This window comes from Gadus chalcogrammus, chromosome 9 (assembly GCF_026213295.1).
Source record: "Gadus chalcogrammus isolate NIFS_2021 chromosome 9, NIFS_Gcha_1.0, whole genome shotgun sequence".
In the NCBI taxonomy this organism is placed as follows: Eukaryota; Metazoa; Chordata; class Actinopteri; order Gadiformes; family Gadidae; genus Gadus; species Gadus chalcogrammus.
In genome coordinates, this window is record NC_079420.1 from 6,486,203 (window position 1) to 6,507,785 (window position 21,583).

Consider the following 21,583-nt stretch of genomic DNA (forward strand, 5'->3'; position numbering starts at 1 on the left):
ACTGTGGCTAGTGAATATTCCCAGACGCACGTCGTCTAATGTTGCGATGTTTTCAGCTTGTACGTTACTTTTTAAGACGTCTATTTCAGATGTCAATTCCTCTTTATGAGAAACACGAGTTCATGACTTCAAAGTTCGGAGACTGTAAACTGCTGCTGTGTATTATCTCTGAAAGGGATGCATTGTTTGTCAAGTGAGTGTTACAGTTAATGTTAACACAATAGGTCAGATGACTCTGCCGGAGCTAAGATCGAGGGAGGGAGGAAGGGAGGGTGAGGGGGCGGGGGGGGGGGGAAGTCATTGACAATCTATCGAAGGCGTGACCCCAGAACAACATGTCTGGTTACCCTCGGTCAGTTGTAATGAGGCAGATGTGCTGGCCAGGGTCCAAACTGAAAAAGGGCTCTCTTGTATTAATCAAAACCAAATGAGGGGAAGGGGTGATGTGTGTGTGTGTGTGTGTGTGTGTGTGTGTGGTGTGTGGTGTGTGTGTGTGTGGGTGTGTGTGTGTGTGGTGTGTGTGTTGTGTGTGTGTGTGTGTGTGTGTGTATCACACATAAAGCCAGATGTATTGATAACCCCTTAAATGCATTTCCCTAATTTTTTTGCCCTCATAAAAAAAGAAAAGGAGGCTCCTCATTGGCTGCTTTCCACACCTCCCTCCACCTCCTTTCCCCCGGTTTCCTTAGCAACCCTGTCAGGGTGGAGGAAAAGAGCAAATCATGTGAGGGAACAGCATCCCTTTCTCTCTCTTTCTCTCTCTCTCTCGCTCTCTCATCCCCCCACACCCCCTCCCTCTCTCTCTCTCTCTCCTCTCCTCTCTCTCTCCTCCTCTCTCATTCCCCTCTCACTCTCTCACAAACACAACAGTGTGTTTATCCCCGTCTCTCGCCACGCTTTCTCTCCTCTCTCGGTACACTCTCCATTGCAGCGGTGTTAGTGGTGGTGGTGGTGGGGACAGACAAACAAACACACATACACACACACACTCACGCACACACAAAGAACACACATCACACATCATTATGGAAATACGAGGGAAAGAGAGAGAGAAAGAGAGAGAGAGAGAGAGCGAGAGAGTGCGAGAGAGAGAGAGCGAGAGAGAACCAAGCACATGACAACCAAACGACAAAGAGACGAGAGAGAGAGAGAGAGAGAGAGAGAGTCAGCTCTGTGGGGAGACAGAGACATTCCACTGACCTTAGCTACCTGCCTTCATGATTTCTCCGTCTGTCTGATACAAGCCCTGTGAGTGAGCTGCCCCCTTGGCAACACCATCCCTCCAGACCTCGTCTGCACATCGCCATCGGACCGGGACAGTGGCCACATCGATGCAACATGGGTTGTGGCAATTCTTCAGCCGCCAGCATGGAGGGGTACGTGTGTGTGTGGGTGTGTGTGGTGTGTGTGTGTGTGTGTGTGTGTGTGTGTGTGTGTGTGTGTGTGTGTGTGTGTGTGTGTGTGTGTGTGTGTGTGTGTGTCTGTCACCCTCTGGGTTTGTGGATGTGTTCCCCTCTGTGTGTTGGTGTATGTGTGTGTGTATGTATGTGTATGTGTGGGTCACCCTTCATATATACACACCGCCTTAGCTTCTCTCAGTGGGCTTCTTTTAACGTAAATGACCATTCAGATGTCAGATTTCCCCTGGCGTTCAGCATGTGTGTGTGTTGTGTAGGTGATCAGTGGATGTGTCTGTGTGTGGGTTTGTTGCTATGGTCCAAACGATGGTTATAATGTGGAACCCTTGTTTTCGTGGTTCAACTCTGATTGGACTTCATCATGTGGTTTTTGTGCTTGGGTCTGTGCGTGTGCGTGTGTCCGTGTCTGTGTGTGTGTGTGTGTGTGTGTGTGTGTGTGTGTGTGTGTGTGTGTGTGTGTGTGTGTGTGTGTGTGTGTGTGTGTGTGTGTGTGTGTGGAGCAGGTGACCCGTTAGTCTATTAGACAGGGCCTCAGGGTCTTCCCTACCTCCTCTGGTTGCCAGGAGTAGCACCATTAGCACCGGAATTTCATGATTTTAAACCAAAGTGTCTGGGAGGATACAAAGACATTCTTTAGGAGTGTGTGTAATCTGTGTGTATGTGTGTGTGTGTGTGTGTTTATATGTGCGTTTGTTTGAAGGTGTTTGTTTTGCGTGTGTGCGTGTGTGTGTTTTCTCTGAGTTTTTGCGTTTGTCTGATTGTGCAATACAGATGTAATACAGATTGTGATCTGTATTTGTTTGTTCTTGTATTTGTGAGTGTTTGAGAATTGTTTTTTCTTGTATTTGTGAGTGTTTGAGAATTGTAATGTGTGTATTTGTAATGTGTATTTATTTGTGTGTGTGGGGAGGTAACGTGTGTGTGTGTGTGTGTGTGTGTGTGTGTGTGTGTGTGTGTGTGTGTATTTGTTTGTTTGCGGGTGTGTGTGATGTATGTGTTTCTGTGAGTTTGTGTGTTTGTCTGATGGTGCATCTGTATTTGTTTGTTCTTGTATTTGTGAGTGTTTGAGAATTGTAATGTATCGTACTAATGTGTATGTGTGTGTGTAAAATATCACACATTGTTTCCTTGGAATAAGGGAATGAGAGGAAGGGTAGGGTAGGACAGGAAGGGTCCCCACACTAGCTCCTCTTCGTCCGCATTGGTTATTACTGGCTAGAACCTGTCCTCAGAGACACATTTTAAACACAGTCCATCCGCAGGTCATTCATAAAGCCCTGAGGGGCATTACCGTGGAGTCGATACAGCTCAAGGTCTTAGACTACTTAGACCCTGCTCCGTCTGTATTCAGTGCGTCTCCATGCCCTTGTGAAGCTCATTTACCAAAAGTATTAATCAAACTCAATGGAAGCAGTAATTATTAACAGCTTATAAATACACAAATCGTTTTTCGTATGATTTGTAGCTGCACCTCTTTGTTTGTTTGTGTGTTTAAATGTGTTTTCGTATGTGTGTGTGTGTCTGTGCTTTGTGGTTGACTGTGTATGCGCGGTTACGTGTATGTATGAGTGTACTTGTGTCCAATCAAGTACAGCTCAGTCTCTCTCGCTCCTTGTTCACCAGAGCCACAGACAGATGCGTGTGTGTGTGTGTGTGTGTACATGTGTGTGTGTGTGTGTGTGTGTGTATGTGTGTGTGTGTCTGAGTGTGTGAGAGTCGGCCAGTTGTCCCTTTATACCCTGATTGCACAAATCAGTCACCCAAAGCGTGCCTGTGAAGCCGTTATGGAAAGTGGAGGAATGCCGTCATCTGCATGACCTTAAGTCGGTCCTCTTCCTGCGTCTTGCTGGAGGTCAGCGCTCTGCTTAGGGACAAGGAAGTATGGGAACCTGTCATCATGACAAATGTGAAGCTGAGGCGCTATGATTGTTTTATTATTCCTCCACCCAACGCAGCCAAAGCCCTTCTGCCCCCCCTTAACCCTGTAAACCAAACCATATTATTACCATATATATTCTCTCTTATCCATTGATCATTTTTTCTATGGGACACTCATTTCAATGTTGTTGATTTTTTAAAAAAAGTGACTGAGAACGATAATCGAAATGCTGTTTTTGTCCTCAAGTGCGTCGCGTTAAAGTCCCGTAATTCAAAGTGGAGGGGGCTTGAAAAACCCACAGCCTGGATGTGTGCGCCACGGTGCGCTGCTCTTGTGCAGGGCAAATGTAGACCCTGGAATATGAATGAGCTTTGTGGGACTTCTGAATAGCTCCCTGTGTAATGTCAGCAGACTGAGCTGTTTATTGCACACAGTGTTTTTCTCTGGGGTGGGAATGGAAATGCCTCTTCTTTTACAATAGAGATTCTCAGGGTCATGGTCACTTGTTGTATATTTTAGAAGGATGTGTTCCCTAGTATGTCTGTACGTCTATGATCGTTGGCCATGTGACCATGGAGTTGGGTAAATCCACTTTATTCTCGCCGATTGGTTCTGGGTGGGTCAGATGGTTTATGTCGCTAGGTATTATAGAAATTAGTGGTCTTGAATTACGTCAGAACAGAACACTGAACGGACGGGAAATTGACAAAAAACATAACAGCCCAAGCAAAATCGATTTTTTCCTCGGAGCTGTCAGGTAATTATTTTATGAAAGAAGAATTGCACTTATGATGCAGGGAGTAGGGCCCTATTCCACAGAACGATGTACTCTGCTATATTTAACATCTACTCTCTCTAAGAGACTGGTATTATGCTATATAATGGCCCCCTAAGGGGTCTTTGATAAGAACATGACGACTCTTTATTAGCTCCTGTTCTTCTCCCAGCCATGGGCTGACACGAAACAGGACGATATTGGCTCTCTTCCATTGGGGAAATGTAGTAATGACAGATTTGTGTTTGTAGTTGCTTGTCTCTTGTTTGTGTATAGGACCAGCCGATTCCTCCAAAGATGTGTAAGTATACCTGCAAATTCTAATCCACTCTTTCTCACCCCTTCCAATGTTGACACTAGCTCATGGCCATCCATTACATGCTAAATGACTTGATATTAGTATCTATAAATAACTTATGGAATGTTGAATATAGGTCGTCTAAAGTTAATATAATGAATCCATCTGAATCTCCATATCCATCGAAAAAGGAGAACAATTCTCAAGCCATCAATTCCTTGAATTGGCCACAGTTGTCTTAGCCTATATATTGCCTAAATACATATTTACCGAGAAGTATGTATTTCACCTTAATTCTAATCCTATTAGCAAATCGATCTGCAAACATTAGTCTCTTCTGATGTTAACATCTGATGCCCTAGGTCTTTCCAGCCAGCATTCTTCCATGAGAGCTCTTGAAAATTTCACCATATTGTCCAGGAGACAATCCAGGGTTTCTGAATGGCATTGCTTGAGCCTTCCCCTCCAAAAAGACTTCAGCAGCCGTCATATGTGTCCAATAGATACTGAATATGTTCTCTTCTGAACAATGCACAGCCTTCACTTGTTTTGTGTGTTCACTTTTCAGTCACCCAGCATGTGCTTTCAAAACATTTCCAAGATCAATGAGGGTCTGTGTGTGTGTGTGTGTGTGTGTGGGTGTGTGGTGTGTGTGTGTGTGGTGTGGGTGTGTGTGGGTGTGTGTGTGTGTGTGTGTGTGTGTGTGTGTGTGTGTGTGTGTTTGAAGGCTGACAGCAACAGACACAAAATTGGCAAAATCACTATTTCCTAGCATTGTTCAGCAAAACACTGCAAATGCCCCCTCCACTGACACACACACACACCACACACACACACCACACACACACACACACACACACACACACACACACACACACACACACACACACACACACACTCACAGACAGCTAAAGTACGATTTCCGCCAGTGATTACATTACGCTTCCATCCTTGCGTCATTTTTTTTTCTGTTTGCGGCTGTTAACACTATAAGAAACGTACTGCACAGTGATGTGTTTTTGAGCCGTCTTGTGCACACGTTTCCACTGTTCACATAAACAAAAGTAAGGCCATTATGCATCCAAGCAACAATGCTCGTCAACAAAACACACTTTTTTCAACACAATGAGAGACATTAAGAAGAATCAGAGATGCTTCAGAAAGAATCACGTAGCTTTTAGACAGGCTTCGGAGAAAATCGTTTCACAGAACAAGGAATCTCTTTGTTATTCAAAGGATTTAGATGAAAATTACCTAAAATGTGCATCCTCTCTGAACCAGGACAGAAGAGCCCACAGCCGATGATGAAAAAAGAAGGTGACGTATACAATGTGTGTGTGTGATCTTTTTTATTTAGTCAAAACATTAAGGTAATTTATGCAGATTATATATTTTTTCCTTCCTCCAAGAGATCCCTATATCTGTGATCGTAGATGTACTTCTCGCAGGCTTAGCGATGCTTCTGAATGATAAGTGTATATATATACTGTGAGCTTTGCGGCGAGTGAAACATTGTTATTAAAATCTCATAGATTCCTACTTTTCCATTATTTTTTGTTTGAAAGATTCATTGTACTTTTATACAGCAATATATGCTGTTTGATTTTTTAGATGTGTCTTTGTGCATACTCTGCTGTTTCTAAAGAACTGCAACAAATCAATTGGTTTTCTCTCGTTCATTGTGTACATTTATTCTGAACAATTCCAAAGTAATTACTTTGAAAAAATACTTTGTGGTATCACTCAAAAGAAAAAATCATTGCTGTTAGTCCCAATGTGTAAGATTGATCCCGTCCCAGCTAGAAGGCAAGAGACTTTCAGAATTCAAAGAGTATGATTCTTGTAAACATTGACAGAAGTACGAACTGTCTCTGGGTATTTTTCATAGAAGGAGGAAGTGACTTTTTGATAACCTTATTGAGAAACAAATCAATCAGCATTGACTACTGATATATCAAGGTCATTTTAAGCTATGAAATAGTTTAAATGTACATCGCAACTTTAACATGTCTATGAACTGTATTTTTTATTCTTTGAAATGCCTCTACAGCCACTATTTTGTATTGTGTTGTGTCTCAACGTATTCTCTTGTACGTACATATCTTTTGCTGTTCCCAGGAACTACGGTGGGGTATACGTCGGCCTGCCAACAGATCTGACAACAGTGGCTTCCAGTCAGTCCAAGCCAACGCGTAAAGGTAGACCTAACCTAACACAGTGCTGCTGAACAGTCAAACCAATGGGACTGAGGGCAGTGTGATGTGCGATGTGTTTTAAAAAGGAAAGGGACTCTCGTGTGTATTTTGTGTCCAGGGTAACCAAGATCCTTCATGAATGCATTCTTATACACAAGTCACTTGAGCATGTAGTTATTGGCTATTAGAAAAACAAAGTCAGCCAATCACAGCCAGTAATGGCAGTAATTGTATCTCATTAGTGCTCTTCCTCTCCTTTCTCTTTCAGAGTAGCTTCAGGCCGCCACACACAGGTACTGGGAAAATATATATATATATTTTTTTTTCTGTTCTCAAAACAGAATACTGCTCCAAGAGGGCACTTGATTACTTACTGTTTTATGTATTGTGTCAAGCAGATCCTCCAGGATCCTCCCCCTTGAAACTCACACACCTGAGCCTCGTAGCAAGCACAGAGAGGAGGTGGAGGAGGAAGTGCTTGAGCTGAGCACCCCCCCCACCCTTCCACCACTGGAAACACCACCACCACCTCCACCACCACCAGTAGCTATCCAGCAGTACAAGTCTCGTGCCATCAAACTGTACAGCAGAGATGGAAACTGCTGCCAGGACTCTGTCTCAGGGTGGCAGCACGGGTGGCGCTTTTGACGCATGGGTGCCCTTGTACACGACACCCCCGTCCTCCCTCACCCTTCTTCACCGCCCAAGGAGATGGGGGGGGGGGGGGGGCGTTAAGGCAGACCGACGTGCACAGCCCACCGCGACGGCCATCTTGGCATTTCTAGGGCGACGGCTCCCACGCGCCTCTGTTCTATTTTCTTTCTGGAGGACGCGAGAGGTCGCGGCCGGTGTGACAGCTACCGGGATGCCGGACCCCCCCCCCCCCCCGCGCTGAGGGAGTGTCCTCGGAGACGGGGCAGAGACATTAAGGATTCAGAGAGGACGTTGTTAGGGGCGACGGTGGGGAAGAAGGAGGGGTAAGAGACGGGAGGGAGAAAGAGAGAGGGAGGGAGAAAGAGAGAGGGAGACCTCAGGCCCTCGCGCGGAAGGCGTTCGGATTGGTAAAGGAAGCATAGAGCCAATTTTGTTAATGGTTCTTCAGTATTGGGTTTTTGAATTTGAACAGATTTTTTTATTTTTTTTCTATACATCTGGTGCTATAGATTGGGATTAGTCATTTGAATGTGTGAAAGGAACGTGATCACCACCGCCACCCCGCCACCAGCCACCTCTTAGTCTGATGGATCGAGACGACACCTAACTGTCCCAGACTGATTATATAACTATGGCATATGACTCATGATGCTCTGCAGATCTCTCCATCTCTCTCCCCTCTATCTCTCTCTCTCTCCTCTCTCTCTCTCTCTCTCTCTCTCTCTCTCTCTCTCTCTCCCTCCCTCTCCCTCTCCCTCTCCCTCTCCCTCTCCCTCTCTCTCTCTCTCTTGCTCACAATGTTATTTTTCCTGTGGAGCTCAAATTCTAGGTCTAGTTCTAAGACCTTAAACCATCTTCAACCAATTCTGAATAATATTAACAATAATATTAATAATCATAATAATCAGAATGATATTAATATTCATGTTTATACACAGCTTTATTTTGGTTGTTAATGTTAAATGTTAGCATTATTTTAATATTATTAATATATCTCCCAAAATATGTTATTGTATGTGAACAATGAAAGGTAAAGAAAATACAACTGATGATATATATGCCATGGCGAAGGCAAGCAGAATAAACAGTATGTACCTTGATCCCCTACTTCTTTGAAAGTCCCGTGTAAAAATGTATTTTACATGTATTTATACACAATCTGACATAAAGTGTTGCTATATGTGTTGATTTTTTCCAGTTTTTACACGCTGAACAAAACTATTACCATTACGTCAATACTATACAACAATACCGATGCATCACAAGCCATGGACAGTCTAGGATCTAAGGGGATTCTTTCCACTGTTATCCTCTGTAATAAATGGACAGCCCCCTCTACTAACACAAGCCCTAGAGGAAGAGGATGTAGGCCAAGCTGATGCGAGCTTGAGATCCAGACTCTGTTCGATACAGAAAACCCTTTCTGGATCGAAGGCAGCTACCCTTTCTGCCTGGAAAGCGTGTCGTGTAAAATAGAAATTTCCCAATAGCAGTTAGGAGACAGGGCTGGGAATCAGCCACAATAGTACTGAGTGGTAGAATTTTCTGACTGTTTCAGTGGGTCGCTGTAGGTCAGGCAATGTTACACCCACACAGTCGCTGTCAGAGAAGAACTGTGCATCTCCCCAAACAGCAGACGCAGTAAAGAGGCAGAGGAACATCATGATTTCTTAAAGAGATTCCAGAACATGACTGAGATGGAAGTGTCTTTTCAATAATTAATCGTTGAGCATAGCAGAGGGTTTCAGTTTTGATTTTTCCTCAATGAATATCGTGAGAATCCTGTTGAGTTTCTCTTTGCAGAAGCGACACGATCTTCCCCTCAACAAGCATATCGTTGGAGAAACTAATGATGAGACGCGTTATAAGGTGCTGCAGGCTGATGCAAACAGCCCCTTGTCCTCCCCCGCTGTCAGTCTGTCCAGCCCTGGCCTTTACGAAGGGCTCCTTCCGGAGGTAAACGCAGAGCGCCACCGGCTGTCCACTTTAATTAGACTAGCGACGGGGGGTGGGTGTAGAGTGGAGATGAATAATAACAGCCTGGGGTGACGTCTTATGAAGGGCTGTGCCGCACCGGCGTGCAACAGGGGAGCAGTCGATGGTGATGTGCCAATGGAGTAAGTTGCTTGAGACAGCACTATAGGAAGCCTCTATCTAGTGTTTTATTGGTATTATTTAGCGGAGGCATTCATCCGAAGCGATGATTTTATGAATGGGAAGTTACAGGTTACGAATCTCGCTCACGGATGGCCTTGGGAGGAAACCGGATCCTATCAGCCAGACCACCCTATACTGCACCCTACATGTCATCAGTAATACTTTACAGGATAAGGACACGCTGACGACGATAAGCAAGTTGGTTTTATTATTACGGATTAATATAATGCTAAACTTGGTTAGCACGTCACCATTCACCTAAACCCAAACTGAAAAACTACACCATCCAGTTTATATTCCCAGTTCGACATAGACATAGACATATCGTCTACACACTACAGCTGTGGCTATTGATCGGCTGTGTTTCATGCAACAAATATCTAACACAATCATAGCTTAGCATGCTTTCGCTAGGGAAACACGAGGGTGTTAAATCAAAGATTTGTCATCATTGAAGTCTTGTGCTGCAGTCTAGTAATCAATCACTAGCTAATTGGCTGTGTTTGGAGAAGGCATGCTGGGAGGGGTGAATTGGCAGGGCTGAGGGGGGGGGGGGGGGAGGGCTGCCCCCCCCTCACCCACCCATCCCCACTCTCCTGTCATTCACACAGCATTTTCTGGGGAGTGAACTACTCTGCTCATTACCGCCAACATGGTTTAGACTATACAGGCTATATATCTCATTACCACCACCATGGCTAGACCTACTATACAGACTATTACTCTCATTACTGCCAACGTGGCTAGACCTATATGATGCTCATTAGCGCCACCATGGCTAGACCTATACAGGCTATAACTCTCATTACAGCTCCCGCGGCTATACCTTTCATACAGGCTACAACACAACTGCTCCTTCATGTATCTTAGTTCACTTTGGATGAACGTGCCTTCTCAATAATAAATTCAGAAGGCACAAAGTGGGTTATCCATCAAAATAAACATCAGCGACCAAGCACAAGGTTTCCATGGTATAGACTCACTCAGGGAGTTAACACAAAGAAGTGTTTGCTCTCTGCTTTTTTCTGGTGCTGATGGGGATCTCTGGTCCTGTGTGTGTGTGTGTGTGTGTGTGTGTGTGTGTGTGTGTGTGTGTGTGTGTGTGTGTGTGTGTGTGTGTGTGTGTGTGTGTGTGTGTGTGTGTGTGTGTGTGTGTGTGCGAGTGTGAAAGGCGATGTGATGGAGCACACGTAGTACCATCATGCTAATCACATCTTCTGTGCTTCTGGTCACATCCACCAGCCGCCTCCCAGCTGCTCTGTCTCCATCACTCCCCCCCCCCCCCCTGCACCTCCACCCATATGCTCCACCCCCGCCCTGCTCAGGGCCGTTTCTGCCTTCTTATTTCCACAGTTTGCGGAGCTTGCTTCCAGTGGTATCTTGATTGATGGATGTTATTGATCATAGCGATACGGTTTTAGCGTTTTCCGTGTTTCCCCTTCCTGTATTCAGCAGTGGCGTGCCGCCACCGCTAGGAAAGTTAGCTCCGCTCCTGTTTGGATTGATAGTTTGGTGAAACATGACAACGGGGATGTTTCGTGCTCGACACTGAACAGCCATCCGACATATCAAACAAACAAAAAACATCTGTAGACTACAAAGCCAATGGAAATAATTATCCTTTAATTATATCCTGGGCCTTTATATGTTCTAAATAGGCAGGTCAGTATTTTTAACCGTTCATCTTGATGCCACCACCACACAGTCTGGACACTTTGATTATTATCAGTCCAATCGCAATGGAATGTTTTGTATGCCTTGATTTCCTTCCCAGTTTAGACATTAAGTCTACATATCGGTTTTAATAGTCTACTGGCTACTGGCTCCAAATAAAGGTGACCTCCTAATTAATTCTCGTTCTCGTCTCGACCTTCTGGCTCACAACTAATCCCAGAGCATTCATTCCCATACGCCCACCTCGTTAACTCGTTAATTAACTTCACCTGTCTCTCACACGCACCCACACGTCTATATTAAGGTGCTCACGTAGGAATGGTTTAATTGTTATGTCTTTAGCCTCGCTTATCAGGTTTTCGCACCAGATAGTGCGCTCGCGTTTTCCGTCAATTTCAGCTAAACTCCAAAGGGACCCACCGCTACTTATAAACGTGTTTTTGTGTGCTACTTTTGACTGAACAATCCTGACAAACATTTCCACCAGAGGAAGGTCTTCAACAAAGACCACCACAGTGAGTAACCACATATTTGTTATTATTTAAGATGGGTGCAGTGGATTTGGGCTGTTGGCTTCTGCTGAGCTGTTGTTGGGACATTTGTGTGCTACACTTTTCCCTTGTCTATTCTTTTACCCCTCAAACTTTGAATGTATTTTGTTACAGGACAATCCCTTGCTGATGACTGACTTAACTTGACTGTATGGGGGGGCCCGCTGCCCCCCCATATATCACCGACGACGTCCTAATTGTGAACGGCGGGGGATGAGGTCACAGGTCAGCTTAGCTCAGGAGGTAGAGCAGTTGTCTTGTAACCGCAAGGTTGCTAGTTCGATCCCCAGCTCCTCCTAGCTGAGTGGTGATGTGTCCCTGAGCAAGACACTTAACCCTAACTACTCCTGACGAGCTGGCTGTCGCCGTGCATCGTTGACTCTGCCGTCAATGTTTGTATTAACCGATGTAAGTAGATTTGGATAAAAGCTTCTGCTAAATGCCTACGATTGAGCCGTGGCTACTGCGTGTGGGTAAACGATCAAATGTAATGTAAATTAGAGAAAAGATGTTTGTCGGCATCCCACTGGTCTGTTATTTCAAAGTGGAGCATTTGGAGAAACCCCAACAAGAGGCCTGTTGGGATTGGGCCTATAGCCTCGACGTGATGAACCGATGGCACTCCCTCTTCAGAACGACACAAACTATTGTAGATGTAGATGCGGGTGTTTCTGCCCTCATGGATCCACAAAGGGCAGGGTCCATGTGTGTCTAGGACCAAGGTTGCTGAAATGGCAGAAATTTCAAGATGAAACAGAAATGTGTACAAGTAATGTGCCAAAATCTGGGGTTGAATAGTGATGGGTCGTTCGCGACCGAATCAGTTCGAATGAACAAATCTTTTAACAAGAACGAACCAAATTGATTCTGTTCGTTCTCGGACTCTACTCCTCCAGACCCACTAGTCGCTGACTCGCTGTTCGATCACTGACTGAGTGGTGAAGAGGCTTATTGAGCATAAAACGTAATATAAATCATACACATGCTTGCAAATACAGCTGTGAGACTAAAGTAGGTTTTGGACTAATTTGAGAATCTTCATATATGATGCGGTTTGTAGAACATGGCTAAGTATATGACGTGTGTTCTCACTCTCCTCAAATAGTAACTCAATGCCTTTGACACATTGCCCTTGTTTGATAGTTGTAACTGGGTTTTTGATCGTGGACAGTAAGGATTCTCTGCCTGATGACTCCATTGAACTCCCCCTTGTGGTAGGTAAAGGCAACTTCGGGACAGAGGTTTTGGAACTCTTTGGGCTATGTACACCTGTTCTACTTTGTTAATCAAATGTATCTGTGAAATCCTGGAGATGGAAGGGATGGAGCATGAAGTATGATGCTGCTACCGTTTGTCCTGCTTTTAATGGGAGACAAAAATGCCAGTGTGAAATTACTTTAATTGTTGTAGTAGTTCACCACAGATGAGGATGCGGGGAAGTTGCATAGTTATGCAACTTTACGGACATGGGTCTAGCCTGATGAAGCTTCAATGTCCCGAACATTAAAGGAGACTTATTATACCACCATGTCTGAGTATGATTAGCCTTACAAGCCGGTTTGAGAATCTGCCCCATATGACATCATGACAACGTTGCTCATCTATCCAGCACAGATCTAGGTGGACACGCCCACGAGTGGGGCCGATTTTCAAAACGGCTTGTAAAAGGCTAATCACACTCTCACCTGGTGGTATAATGTCTCCTTTAACCAAATGATGTGAGCCAAGTCTCTTGTCGGTCATGTTTTTGTTTTCTTGAACAGCAGATTGGCATCACTTTGACTGTTGCAGCGGCAAGGAATCGTCTTATCTCCTGCCAGTTGTAAATGGTGTTGCAGTGTGCTAAAGGAGCCTGGGAAAGGAAGAGTCGAAGCGCCTTTCCTTAGCAGTTGGACAATAATTGGACCCGCTCTCATCATGGCTGCCACTCCTGGGTCATTTTACTCTACCTTTCTGTCCACAAACCTCATCTCCCTTGTAAATGGTTTTCCTGTTAATACTTAAACTAAAATGGTTGCTATTATTTTAACTTGTGTCGCTTTGTGAATAAAAACTATTTACAAATATTTGCATTTTATTGATGAATCCAGAAAAAGGTTTTCATATTGAACAGAAGAAAATTGAATCTTTAGGCAAGTTGGCTGCAAGCTATTGGGTGAAAAGGGATTTCAGTTGTGCTAACACCTCACTTGCATCAATGTCATATGTTGATTCTTTGAAAATCAGTTGGAAGTGCTTTCTAGGAACTACTCTAGGCATTTTTATAGGATTATTAAAAATCTGTTGCATAAAGCCTTCCATCGGTGGGGGACACACATTAAAGTCCTAAATCTTGAGGCGATGTTCTGAGAATTTCTTTGTAATACCTCGTGCGTCCGTTAGATGGCAGTATTACCCAAGCTGCGAAAGCGTTTATTGGCGGGACTAGGAACACGCAGCCCATCACATTTGTCACTGTGTAGCAAAGGTGAGGCACATAGCTTTATTACCCTTTAGGACCCTTTTGCAAGGTCTACCTATACAGTTACTGGTGGGTTAATGTTGTCCTTCACTTTGGAGACGGGCGTATCGTATAGTTTGGCGCCAGAGTTTCTAATGGAGCTCGTTAGATTTCAGAGGGTGCTAATCGCCTGTTTGGTAGAACAACACTGCCAACTTTTCCATGGCAATCAGGGCCCTGTGGTCCCGGAGTTTACCCTGAGGAGTTTGTAGCTGGTGTCGAATTCAATCAAGCAGCCATTTTTCATAGTAATGAAACAAAATCCTTCAAGTTGATTCTTTCTTAAATTTCCCAGTTGGCTAATAGCTCACCCATTCCAGTTGTATAATGAGCAGGAAAGACTGGGAAGTAAATGTTTTGTAAGTAGCCTTTAGCAAGCTGAATGCAGTTCAAAAGGTTCATTTGGCTTTAGCAATCTATCGGAATTGCTTACCGCTGATGAGTTTCTCAACGAATGAAAGGTATCTGAAGTTGCATTTACACTACGATCACATTTGCACTATGACAGCAGGACGCTACACAATATACTTCCATCCCACCATTGCTGGGTCCTCTAATATGACTAATGGGGCAGCAGTGACCCAGGAGGCATAGCGGGTTGACTTGTAACCAGAAGTATGTCAGTTCGATCCCCGGCTGCTCCTAGCTGAGTCTCGAGGTGTTCCTGAGTAAGACACATCACCCTAACTGCCCTCGATGAGCTGGCTTTGGCTGTGCATGTTCGACTCAGCCGGCGGTGTGTGAATGTGTGTATGAATGGGCGAATGTTAGGCAATAATAGTAAAGCGCTTTGAGTGGGTCCTGGTTAGAAAAGTTCTACATGAATGCAGTCAACTAACCTGCCATTTAATGGGGTTTAACATGAATACATGATTCAAGCCTTCCTTTTCAACCCCCACTATTAAAAAGGTGATGTTAGCATCCCCCCCCCTTCATGTCTGGACTTCACAGTAATGAACAGTACAGCGCAGCACTAATTGTGCTTTGTGGAGAACGTCAATGTCCATGGCCGGCAGTAGACTCTCTAGGCGACATCGTTCATAGCCCTTTTCCACCATATTAGCTCTGGTTCTTGAACTGGTTTTTGCTCAGGATTCCTGGAACCGTGATGCTATCTTATCGAACAAGCCCGCTTCTCCACCGGTTTTGAGCGGAACCATCGGCATTCGTAATCATCGGACGCATCATCAACAAAGGTCGTTGCACAATGCACAGCAGAAGTTAACGGCAGGGGTGCGCTCTCTTCCCCCCCCCCATCCTTCGTTTTCCATCCCGTGCAATTTGACACGCCCACGGATGTCTTCATGGTTTGTACTTCAGGTCAAGGGAAACCGGCTATTTCTGGTCGAGACGCTCCAAGCGGTTCCAAATCAGATGCCTGCCACGGGAAGAAACCTGTTGCATGTCGGTCAGAAGAGGAGTATCGATACTTTCATCGCAATAGTCTCCAGAGTCCAGACCACACCCAGTGTTGAACTCCAGCAGCTCCGTCTCCTCGACAAATGTACCTCTGGTTCTGAGCGACAAGGCGGGGGCCCGGGCACACTGTGCCCAGGCACACTGTGCCCGGGCCCTGAAGAACACCACCACCAACGTCCCAAAAGTACCGGTGGAATGGGTTTGCAGTGTGTGTGTGTGTGTGTTGGGAGGAGGGGAGGAGGGGGGGGGGGGGGGGGGGTTGCGGCGTATGTGTGCTTTGCTCTTCGCAGTGGCCACGGTGCATGTGCTTCCAATTACAGACAAAGTTAGCAGGCGGCTCCGCGGGCCGCATGTGGTTCCGTTTAGGGCAGGTGAAACAATGTAGGAAAATAGATCCGTCATCCGTCGCATTCCACAGGCCGGTGAGAAACAGACGCTAAATCATAGCAAAAGCTTATCCTCCTTGCCAAGGAATATAGGTGCTGGGGGTTGAGGGGGTGGAGGAGTGGGGGGTGGGGGGGGGGGGTGGTTGTCGGTGCTTCAAAGCTCCACGGAGATGGCCCCACCCCTCTTTTCTCCCCCTTCGGTGTCATTTTAGATTGTTATTGTTTTCTGTGATCCACACCTCCGCCCCACCCCACCTCACACACCTCCAGACGCCCAGCTCTCCCCCGAATCTTTTCCCTCTGAAGTGTCGGTGTCTTTTGGTTCATACCCAGAATTCCAAACGCTCTTCTCTCCAACCCCCCCCCCCCCCCCCCCCCCCCAACTTCCGTCCGTCCCCCCCACTTGCCTGTCTGAGAGGTCCCCAGGTGTTTCTGGCTATAAACATCTGAGGAATTATTTAATTTGATTTCGAGCCAGGAGAGGTTATGGTAGGCCGCCGGCTATTAGACGAGAACGGGATGGAAGAGAAACATTGTTTCGGGGGGTTCGCTTTGTTTCGGCAACACGGCAGCGGACCCTCGCATCGCCAAGATCCACCCTCCCCTCCCCTCCCCTCCCCTCCCCTCCTCTCCCTGACCTCCCCTCCCTGACTCCCAGCCGACCTTCTCATGCGAGCTCCTGGTTCCCCTGGCAGGAAGTAGCGTTGCGTATTCCCTCCGCAGCATGCGGTTGTAGTCACTTCATGTGGCCACTCTCCACCTTGCTGGAAGGAATGCAGGTTAATATAGCACACGGGGTATGGACATCTCTCTCTCTCTCTCACTCACTCACTCGTATATTTATATATTGGCCTTTAACAGGCCGGGCGGAGTGTATCCGCACGGCGCGGGCTCCACCGTAAATCACTCCGTGTTTCGGCCGTCACGCTACTTTACAAGACGAGCCTGCTAGGCCTCCGTCGGGCCGCGCTTGGACCGGAGGGCCCCCCTGTAAACCCCCCCCTCCGCTCACGACTCGCGGCTCACGTGCGTTCAGCGCACTATAAAGAAGAAAAAAACTGTTATAGTTGAAAGGAAAGGAGACGTATATAGAGACGTCTATATTCTGAGGCAACGTCAGCCAGCGTTGATTTGTATCCCATGCTAATGAGGCTTGCTTGAGCCCCATGATTGGCTCCGCCCCCTCAGCCCGGCTAACTAGCGCTGTTTGTAGCGACGGAGGAGGGCTAACTTTTTCCGTATGCTTCCACTCTGCTCGCTGCCCCGCGCCCTGGGAAATGATACAAAGGTATAGAATGCACAGTCGGTCTTGTGGAGAGAGGGTGCCCTGCCAAAACCAACCTCATTCCCAGTCCCAGGAATGTTGTGGCCAAGTTTCCATCCGCCTCGCATGGCACACACACAACCATCACCTCTGTCTTCACCTCCCGCTCTTCCCATCCATAGTCTAGACCATGTTTTTGTAGTTTATGGCCCAGAAAACAAATTTTACTGTATTATTCTCGAGGGTGGGGTTCTATATTTGGATTCTCCCCCCCCCCCCGCCCCCCTTTTCTCTATGTACTTTCCCCTCATTTCTTAACGCTAGAAAATGAGCGAAGCCATTAGTTGTACTCGTTGGAGATGTGTATTTAAAGGCTTGTGGATTGCAGCGCACTATGATTGCTGATTGGAGTTAATATCAGGAAGCAGTCCGTTGGGTTCCTGTCCCAGGACTGATTATACCGTCCCTCTCTCGCTCTCTCAGTACCTCTCTCGTTCCAGCCCTCCACATCTCGCACTATTTTCATTGGCCGCCTTTTCGGGTACCCCCCCCCCCCCCCCTGCTCCCCACTAGGATCACACTCTGTTCTAGTTTCATGTCAATCCAATTTAGAGACATGGACCTCTGCCAGTGGAAAGCAGTGGCAATGGCAAGAATCCCTTTGCCTGCCTGCGGACGGGAGAAAATATCTTTAGGACAGAGGACGGAAACTGAATTTCCATAGTAGTCTGTTTAGGGACTAGGGCCTGTAGTCGCCATGCAACTGGTCCTATTAATTGTTCATCAGGGGCCCCCGTTAAGGGCCAAAACCCTAATGGTACTGCCTTTTGCCTACTTTTGTGTCGAATAGCTAACAGAGGTTGAAAGTGGTTGGCTATCCCCATGATTGCAGTTATGGTTCTGTGACAATGACTGCAGGTCAAGACTTTCTCGCCAACAATTGTATACCATTTTTTGTGTCATAAATCATGTGTCTATCTTTGATCTGCTCCGCGTGGTTTTCGCTGTTGGCAGAAATGTACTGGAAATGTAGCAGGAAAAAGAAAAATCGTACAGCCTTCCGTGAGTGGTTCATTAAGCTACAGTGGCAATCTCTGTGGGCTACGCAGCTAGAGACCCATAACCTAACCTACGACGGCTGTCCGATGGAGAAGGACAAACTAGCCTCAATGAGCTATAAGCCAGACTTTTGATTAGGACACTGGGTTCCACTCTCTCTCTCTCTCTCTCTCTCTCTCTCTCTCTCTCTCTCTCTCTCTCTCTCTCTCTCTCTCTCTCTCTCTCTTCGTCTCTCTTCTTTCTCATCCCTGTCTCTCTCTCTCTCTTCGTCTCTCTCTCTCTTCGTCTCTCTCTCTCTCTCTCTCTCTCTCTCTCTCTCTCTCTCTCTCTTCGTCTCTCTCTCTCTCTCTCTCTCTCTCTCTCTCTCTCTCTCTCTCTCTCTCTCTCTCTCTCTTCGTCTTTCTGTTTCTCTCTTTCTTTCTCATCCCTCTCTCTCTCTCTCTCTCTCTCTCTCTCTCTCTCTCTCTCTCTCTCTCTCTCTTATGTGTATATATATATTATATATATATATATATATATATATATACTGTGTATATATATATATATATACACACTGAGCAATTAAACCCCATAACACATCACCCACACAGCTGCAGCATCACATGGGGTCCAGCCGACCCTCTCCAGAGGCTGGGCTGACCTCTGAGTGTGTTTGAAGTCAGGGGAGATGTTGTGGTCAGTGAATGCGGGGGCATGATTGGGAGGGCCCTCAGCCAGGTAGATGGGTTGGCGAGGGACCAGAGCAGTCTCTTAGATTAGCCTGATAATACCTCTAACGAAGGTCAACTCTTGTGCGCGCCGGTGTTGTGTAAACTGTCGCGCTCGTGATTGGCCAAGCGGCAGTGACAGATCCAGCTCCTTGTCTTTCATCACGTTAAGTGGCTCCTCACACTTAGCGACCAATCAAGCGTGAGAGCAAAGTGTGTGTGTGTGTGTGTGTGTTCACATTATGGCTGCAATTAGTAGTTAGGGTTTTGTGTGTGGGTTTGAGCATGTGTGACTTTGTGTATATGCACGTTCATTCTCGAAATAAGTAGTCACGGTTTTATGTTTGAGTGTGTATGTGTGTGTTTGGCGAGGGGGGGCTTGATGGTGTGTGTGTGTGTGTGTTTTTGTGTGTGTGCTTGCAGGCATGTTCCGCCATGTGTGTGTACGCCTCTGGTTTCTGTCTCCACCAAAAGCGGCGGGAGGATATTTTGAGAAGCCTTGATTGGCCTATTGTTGTTCCAAAAGGGAAAATCAATTTGACCCCTTTAAACATTCAAGATGGTGTTCACTTCCTATTTCCTGAAAACAACCTTGATGCATGTTTAACGGCGGTTCCACGCACATTAGCTTGTTGAGATTAGGGTGATTAGGCCTTTCCATCAAACTTGATGTTTGTGCTAAAGTTCTCATTTCAATCTGCGCCCGCCGGATTTCACTTGGAACGGTTTCTACACTCGACCAGGCAGAAACATCCGGAACTTCCCCTTCAAACACAGTTCAGCATCCTCAGATTGTTGATCTTTCTCAAATAGCCGAGCCTTCAGATTATAGATCACCTGTGTTCAACTCCCCTGGCATTGTGTTGAATAAATCTAGGGGCAGTCCGTTGTTGTGTGTGTGCATGAATTAGCTTGCCATAATTAGCATATCCGAATCAAAGAACGATTTTACCTTTTTTAATATTGATGTTGATTAGGAAAAACTAAACCATCTGTGAGCAAGCGTCGACAGACCAGCTCTGAAACTGTTTTGACTGTACAGCTACCTGTCCCTCTAAACTGGAACCCAGACACAGAAACGCACACGCACACACACAGACACACACACAAAAGTACACACATGCACGCGCACAGTCCTTTCTCTCTAATTATGCTATTCAAAGAGCCATAATGATCACTTTCTCTCGTTCACTCTTGCCGGCAGGAAAAAAACATCTAGTGCTACTTTACACTCTATAACCTCCGCCAGACAGCCAGCAGGCCGGCCAGTCAGCCAACCACAGATTCCACATCCCAACATCGTCTGGATCTCCGCCACCACTGTCCTCCCCGCATCCGCTCAGCTCCCCCCCCCCCCAGCCCACCCCCCACACACCCCCCCTGTCCGTACAGCATCAACAGCTTCTGCTTTCCATAAACAAACCTACCTAGCAACCGGCCAGGTATGCGTGATGTGCCGATAACAAAACAAAAACAAGAATCCAAAACAAATGCGAGAAGAAAGAAAATACAACAGGGAAGCTCGCTGTTGACATCGCTGATGGGAGGTGGACTGTGTTGAATTTTCCCTTGTTTTTGTTGTGTTAAGTTATGCAAGATTGAAGATGGCAATCCGACAGTTAGTCGGATAGTGCTTACAGCGGCAATGAAAAGGTTCTTAATCTGCCAAGAGCCTTTCAGCGAGGTTGGAGTGAAGAGGGTACAGCAATGCTGGTTCTTGTCCTGCATAGCTTCATACACTACGACCCGTACAGTCCCGGGCTCAAAACTCTCAATAGCTTGGCTAAATGTGACTTGGGATCAAATGTCGTTTCGGCGCAAGGCACAGAATAAGACCAAGTGACCGAAAGGTTCTGTTCCTCCTCCTCCCCCACAAGGTGGATCCAACCAGACCCATGTCTGAAACAAACACACACACATACAAACACACACGGACACACACATGCATTGCACACACGCACGCACGCACGCACGCACGCACGCACGCACGCACGCACGCACGCACGCACGCACGCACGCACGCACGCACGCACGCACGCGCGCGCGCGCGCACGCACGCACGCACGCACACGCACACGCACACGCACACACACACACACGCGGACACTCCCCCCGAGCACGTTGACTGCGTTTTGACCCTGGTCATTTGAGACAGGACTAAACCCACGTTGCGGCGGTGCTGGTGTCTCCTAATGACATCCTGCGCATCCAGAACCACCAGCCGCCGCGCTCCACTGCACATCAGACGTGGCCGCCGGGAGGGGAACTGTTTCTCAAGGCTATTCTCTAAATTGCTGGCTCCCCAGCGCATGTTGGGTTTTCAGTGTACCGTTGGAGCTCTGCCTCTTTTAAAACAAAAAACAAAGAGTCAGAGGCCTGTCGCCGGGCAGATGTGACGTGCCAGGGGTTTTCACCACCACACCCCGGCGGGAATACAACATGTGCAGCAGCAGCCAGCAGCAGCAGAGAAACGGCAGCAGACAGCTGCAAGTCCCCGGTGCATACCTGGAGGGCCTCTTGTTTGTTGTTGCTAGTCTGTCCCCCCCCCCCCCCCCTCTCTCTCTCTCTCTCTCTCTCTCTCTCGTTCTCTCTCTCTCTCTCTCTCTCTCTTGCTCGCCCTATCATGCTCGCTCCCTGGATTAGCGGT

General features: G+C 46.6%; 1 long non-coding RNA gene across 2 annotated transcripts; it reads left to right on the forward strand.

Moving 5' to 3' along the window:
* Window positions 1-11,326: 11,326 nt before the first annotated feature.
* LOC130389416 (uncharacterized) lies at window positions 11,327-13,665 on the forward strand. 2 transcript variants are annotated; one of them, XR_008896551.1, is made up of 4 exons: window positions 11,327-11,565; window positions 11,716-12,009; window positions 12,745-12,815; window positions 13,365-13,665. It is a non-coding gene; the product is annotated as an uncharacterized LOC130389416 (long non-coding RNA). The 2 variants fall into 2 exon arrangements; XR_008896552.1 differs by having other exon boundaries at window positions 13,368-13,665.
* The last annotated feature ends 7,918 nt before the right edge of the window (window positions 13,666-21,583 follow it).